This window comes from Apteryx rowi, unplaced genomic scaffold, assembly GCF_003343035.1.
Source record: "Apteryx rowi isolate R43461 unplaced genomic scaffold, aptRow1 scaffold_2, whole genome shotgun sequence".
In the NCBI taxonomy this organism is placed as follows: domain Eukaryota; kingdom Metazoa; phylum Chordata; class Aves; order Apterygiformes; family Apterygidae; genus Apteryx; species Apteryx rowi.
In genome coordinates, this window is record NW_020448307.1 from 4616836 (window position 1) to 4622854 (window position 6019).

The window sequence follows — 6019 nt, forward strand, 5'->3', positions numbered from 1 at the left end:
GTTTGTCTGAGACGTTGCCGAAAGCGCAGGAATGCAGTTTCCCAGCCTGCGGATCGGCTTGGGCCGTGCCAGAAAGGGAGCTTGCTCGGCTTCTCCCTCCTGGCCCTCGCCGACGTCAGGTTTAGTGATCGTGCAACCGCGTGGTGGGTCTGCCCAGCACACGGAGCTGACAGAAAGCCAACCTGTCAAAAGTAGGGTTATTTTTCCATCAGAGCCGCCTGCAGCTGTACGATTGCTAGGTCGGAGGCCCGGGGAGAGGGCATTGCCTCTCGGGACGGCAGCCTGGGCGAGACACGACTGCGTGTGCTGAGATGCCCCTTTAGTGTGATTGAACGTTATTCTCTCTTCATTAAGAAGCAAGCCTTTTTTTTTGGGACCTAATTTTCCTGAAGTTTATTACTGCTTGCTTTGCCTTTTGCCTTGCACTTTCTTACCCACCCCCTTAACTTTAATGCTAGAGGAGCCTGTTGTCTGAAGAAAGGAATAACCAGAAAAATGACCTGGGGTTTGTATAACTTTACAGAACTGGGATATCAAAATGATGTGTAAACACTAGGTGAAATAGCTACCAGTCGCATATTTTTTGATTTAAGGCTCCTTCTCTTTCTTCTCTTAGACGCCGCGTTTTTCCTGCCGAGGAGGGTGTGAATCAAACACGACATTGCAACCTCTACCGCTGTCTGGAGAAATGCCCTACCGCGCTCCCAAACAGCTTCTCGACTTCCCACCACTTTGTAATCCTCAATATTTTTAACGTGCTCCTAACTGTGAGAGCCCATGTGGCCTGTATAACCCCTCGGGTGTGTTTCAGAAATTCGGATAGCCCGTAGGAGAAGGAATGGCAGGGACCGCTCTTGCATTGGCAAAAGCAGGGACCTTGGTGCTCTAATTCGTCTTCTCCTCCATGTCAGTAATACCACGTGAAATCTACTGGGAGATGATTTGTGAAGAGGCCCTGGGAGCACTAGGTAATTACAGACCACCTTGCCACGCGGGGTGTAGTATCTCGTTCTGCTGGGGAGACGGAGGAGAAAATGCCTCCCTAAACCTTGCCAAAGAAATTATTGTGCCGAGCCGTGGAGGGAAGTTTTGAGGCCGGTCTGTCTGCATGTCTCAAAGTCAGAATTTTGTCCCGGTTTCAGTGAGCCTGAATTTCATCCAAAGTTTGTAGGGAAGCAGAAGCAGCCTTCTGGCTACTCCATCTCCTGTTACCAGTTATTCTATTGACATAACGTAGCTTGTGTATCTTTTTGGCAGGGAAGGGTTTCTTCTGCCTGTTGTATTTAACTGAAGTTAACGAGTATCTTTTTTTTTTATTTTTTTTTAAGGAAGTTCCAATATATCATAATAAACTAAGTGAATTCAGATTTCAAAGCTTAGCATCCCAAAATAACAGCCTGCTGTAATTTGGCTCAGGAGGCGCAAGCGTTTGCTCTCTTCCTGCATTACAGAGTGGCCCACAGCCAACCCCAGCAGATTCCCGCACCGACACCGGGCGTCTATCAGGCCTCTCAATCAGCTGGAGCAGGCCAGGAAAAACTCGCTTTTATCCGTTCGAAGGTCTGAAGACTCTGCTCTGCGAGTGGTTTGCTCTCCGGTGATGGCACGGTTCGTGCAGCTATGCGGGGAAATGAATACTCCCCGGAAAGATACATCAGCCTACAGATTTCTTAGGGTTTTTCTGCTTCTTTGCTGGCGTGCAGAAGACAAGAAGATAAATTGCAGGATAAGGATCAAAACAGGAACATTTGAGAGCCAGAAATGCCTTGTGGGAGCTGTTTGCTGCCTCTTTCTTCTTTTTCATCCATGGCTGATAGCACTAAGTGGCCCTGAATTATTCCCCCAAAGCTGAACCGCTGCTTCTTGCGACTTCCTGCTCTGTAGTTGTACTGCACCGTAGAGCCGCAATAAGGGGGGAAATAGGAGCCAGACACGGGGATATCGGATCGTCCCCCCGGCGCTGCGCCCGCGTTTCCGCGGGTTCGTTTTGTGCGCACGCCTCTCGGCGAATGAGAGGGAAACAGGGCGCCACGGAGAGCCACGCTTGCAAAGATTTATCTCCCAGCATCTCGAGTGGGAAGCTAATTAGAAGGCTATGCGATGAGGTAAGAGAACTGTTTTGTTTATGCCAGAGCAGATAAAACACATATTTCTTCCCTCGCAACGGCCTGTTCCAAGGAAGCGGAACGCCGTGCGTGATTGCCGTCGTGGTGAGCGGACGCCTTGCGGCCACCCTGGTTAGACTGGACAGCCAAAGCGCGCTGCGTTCTTGCTTCTCGCTCTCCTCCGCTCTTCCTCCCTCTCCAGACACGACCCTGGGCTTTTATTTTATTCTGAATTTCAGCTGCGTGTCTGTACGTCGTGTCCGCAAGGCCGTGGACTTTTCCGGGGTTTTCAGGGCAGCTCGGGCAGCCTGCCGCTGCTCACGCCGCTGAGCTGGACGTCGCTGCCCGTAACGGTAACGCTTTGCCTGTACGAGGTGCCGCATGGATGGAGCTTGGAGAAGAGCTGGGACGTGGACGGCGTCGGCCCCCCGCTGCAGCTCGCCGCGTGCGCCGGAGCCGGCGGAGGGAACGGGGATTAGCGCTCCTCCTTCTCCGGCGAACGGAGCTGCCTGCGGAGGGAGATGGAGGGGATTACACGGTCCTCGTCGGTGGCTTCTTTCAACAAGGTTGACGCGTGAAAGCAAGCGCGCGGCGTGAAAGGGGCGTCTGCCGCATCCTTCACCCCCGGGGCACGGGCAGAAGACACCAGCGAGGAGCACGGGGGCTTGTGTGGCGAGGAAGGAGCTCAGGAAAGACCCGCAAAGTCCCGGAGGGACCATCTTTTTGCCCAACATCAGCACTGATAGCGAAGAGTGAACAGAGAGCAGAGTGAAAGCAGGGATGAGATGGGACATACATCACTAACACATACCGACAGGCTCCGCATATATAACTGAGCGGGCGATGGGGCAAGGCAGTATTTCTCCGAAACACTCCGTTTTCTGGGTGGGTTTTTTGTTGCAGCCCCGGCCGCGCGGGGGGAACCCGCCCGGGGCTCTGCAGGTGTTGGGAGAGTTGAACGCGGGCTGGTGGCCCTTCCGCCCTCCCGACCCACGACTGGCCGTGGAAATCCTGCTGCCTGTAACACAAGCACAGCAAATGAGCACTGTTTTCCGGGGCTTTGGCTCAGAGGGAGTTTGTAAAAGTGGGAGCTGGGGCCAGTCCCAGAAAAAAAAATGGGCCTGAAATCAGCATTAACTGGAAACTGAGATTAAATGGAGCTTCAGTCCACTCCAGGGATGTGGGTTTTATCAAATGCAACTATAGCTTTTTATGGGAATTGCACTATTACGAGGGCAATAGAAATATGATACGGCAGACCTCTACAAAAGAACTTGTAATTTTATGCTGTTGATCATGTCCCCTAAAACTATTTCTAGAGAGATAGAAAGGTGGTCGGTTTTTAGGAGCTCTCCTGTTTTTTCTGTGCAGCTCGCAGAACAAAGTGAAAAATATTTATGGCCTTAACGATCCAGTAATTCCCGTCTTCAGATTTGTTTATACAGCAAAATGTTTTCAAATAATAAATGTTTATTATTGCTGAAGACTTCTTCTGTTTGGCTCAGGGGTATGTCTTGCGATTCCTCTCTTCTGGTGGAGCAGCTGTTATTTCTGCTTGTTGTTTAGTCCGAAATGTGTATAGAAGCATCTATTTGTGCAAGTGCTGTTTTCTACATGATTGATTTTAGAATATTTGTATGAGGGCGCACAGAGTCCACTGGACACGGGTTTCGTTTCAAACTAAACATCCGTCTGCAAGCAGAGGTTAAAACAAGTGCAAGATAAAAGGATGGTAAGTCACAAATAAGTTCAGCAGAGTCCGACAGCCTAATGCATTTGGATATTTCCTTCCTAGAGTTGAACCACACTCAGGAAGATTCATGGAAATGAATTGAAGGCTTAATCAGTGTGGGGAGTCCCACCAGAGAGGAATAATGAAAACGATGAATTAAAAAAGCACGAGGAGGCAGCAGGACCAGGCAGCAAGGGATGGAGGAGAAGGCAACCAGCAGCGGTAGATAAAAATGGTGCTTTTCCCCCATTTGGCGTATGCAGGATGCCTTCGAGGGGGAGCCCTCGGCTGCCCCGACATGGGGCTCAGCTCTGCTCACCTGCCCCCACTCCTGCGTGTTTAGCCAGTGCTGCCCTGTGTAACTCCGCTTAATCCAACAGCCTTTTTGGGGCAGGAATGGGCGAGTGTCCCGGGTGCTGGCTCCGGGTGTGGGAAGGCGGTGGGGCCGCGCGTGCCCCCGCTGCGCCTGCCCTGACCCCTCTCGGCTGGCTGTCCCTCCGCCGTCCCCTGCTCGCTTGGACTCTGGGGAAACATTTCATTGGAAAAAACACTCATTTGGTTCATTTCAAGCATTTTGGGTTCAACAAACTTCTGCTGACTCCAGCGCGGGGTTTTGTGGCTCGAGACCATCAGCACAGATTTTGGACTGTTGCAACGGGGACCTAAGGACACCGGCGAGCCCAGCCTGGGGCAAAGGCTGCAGGAGGCTCGTCCTGGGACACGGGGCCCTGTGCTTCCAGGGCGAGAAGATCCTCTTTGGAAAGGTGCATCTGCCAGCAGGAAGGTGCTTGCGGGCCTGCCCAGGGCTTCGCACCTCGCTGAATGTCCAACTCACCGATGTCCAAAACCTCACCTTCTGCTCAGGGATACCTGAAACCTCTATTTCTTGTCTTTGGGGCTGGAATCATGAGCCCTTGCAGGTTTGTGACTCACCTACCTAGATGGAGGGAGCGGCGAGGCACTTCCCGGACACCGAGGAAGGATTTGGTGCCTTTTATCCAAGATGCGTTAGTGCTGTTTACGTTAATGAGGTTTATTTACTGTGGGAAAATATCACTGTAAATATAAAGGATTTATTATTGCTAAAGACTTCTTCTGTTTGGCTTGGTGGTTTCTCGCAGGATACATTTTGGTTCCTCTCTTCTGCGGAGCAGCTGCCCTTTCTGGCCACCGCCCAGGCTGCAAATCTGCGTGAACGTTTCGAAGAAGCCTGTTCCTAAGAGAAGTGGCCATGAAGTGACCACTTCTGCTTCCCAGGAAGCATTAGGGAGAGCCGAGCGCTTCAAGTTTGGTGTCAGTCCCAATCAGAGCGGGTTCCCTGAAAACACGGTTGGGATGCTGCAATTAGTCAAGATGCCTAAAACGGGAGCCAGGCGCGTCGGGACTCCTTCGTAGGCGACGCTGCGCAGGAAACCTTGGGTGTTCGTGCTTCACCCGCGCTTCGGCCCTCTGGGACTCCTGCACGGGGTGACTCCCGGGGAGCCCGGGGTGCTCGGCCATCCGTCCTGGCACAAGGAGCATGGAGCAGTGCGCTCTGCCCTTCGCTGGAAGCGGTTTCCCCCCGCGAGCTGCTGCAAAGCCGGTGCTAGCAAGGCTGCTGCCCGGCCGGCGCTGGCTCGCAGGGACTCATCTCACCGGCAGCTCTCCCTGCCCCACGGCACAACGGGGTGGCTTGCGTTTTGCCGTCAAATTCACCCTGGGGTCGGCCCGCGCTGCACAGGACACAGGCCACCCGGCCCAGGGGACACGCTGAGGGAGGCCGGCGGCCTTGCTGCCCCTTCTTTGGTGCAAAAAAGAGAAACCCAAAGAAACCCAAATCCGCTCACCGGCTGCGTCCCCAGACAGCACTGGCAGCCAACGGGGATGGGAGGGACGCGATGCCAACAGGGAAGGGGGGGACGTGATGCCAACGGGCGCTAGGATGGCGCCAGGTGAGGAGGGACAACGGAGGCAGCATCACAACAGAAAAGTTGAGGGGAAAAAGTAGGAAAGAAGGAAAGGAGAGAGAAAAAGGAGCGGGGAGGAGATGCTGAGCGCGCCCTGGCAGCTTGCTGCCGCCGCCGCCGCGGGGCCCCGGGCGCGGGGGAGGAGGGAGGGAGGGAGGGAGGCCGGGGGGATGGAGGGGGGATGGAGGGAGGGAGGGCTGGGGGAGGGCTGCCCTCGCCGGCCCCTCTCCCCTCCC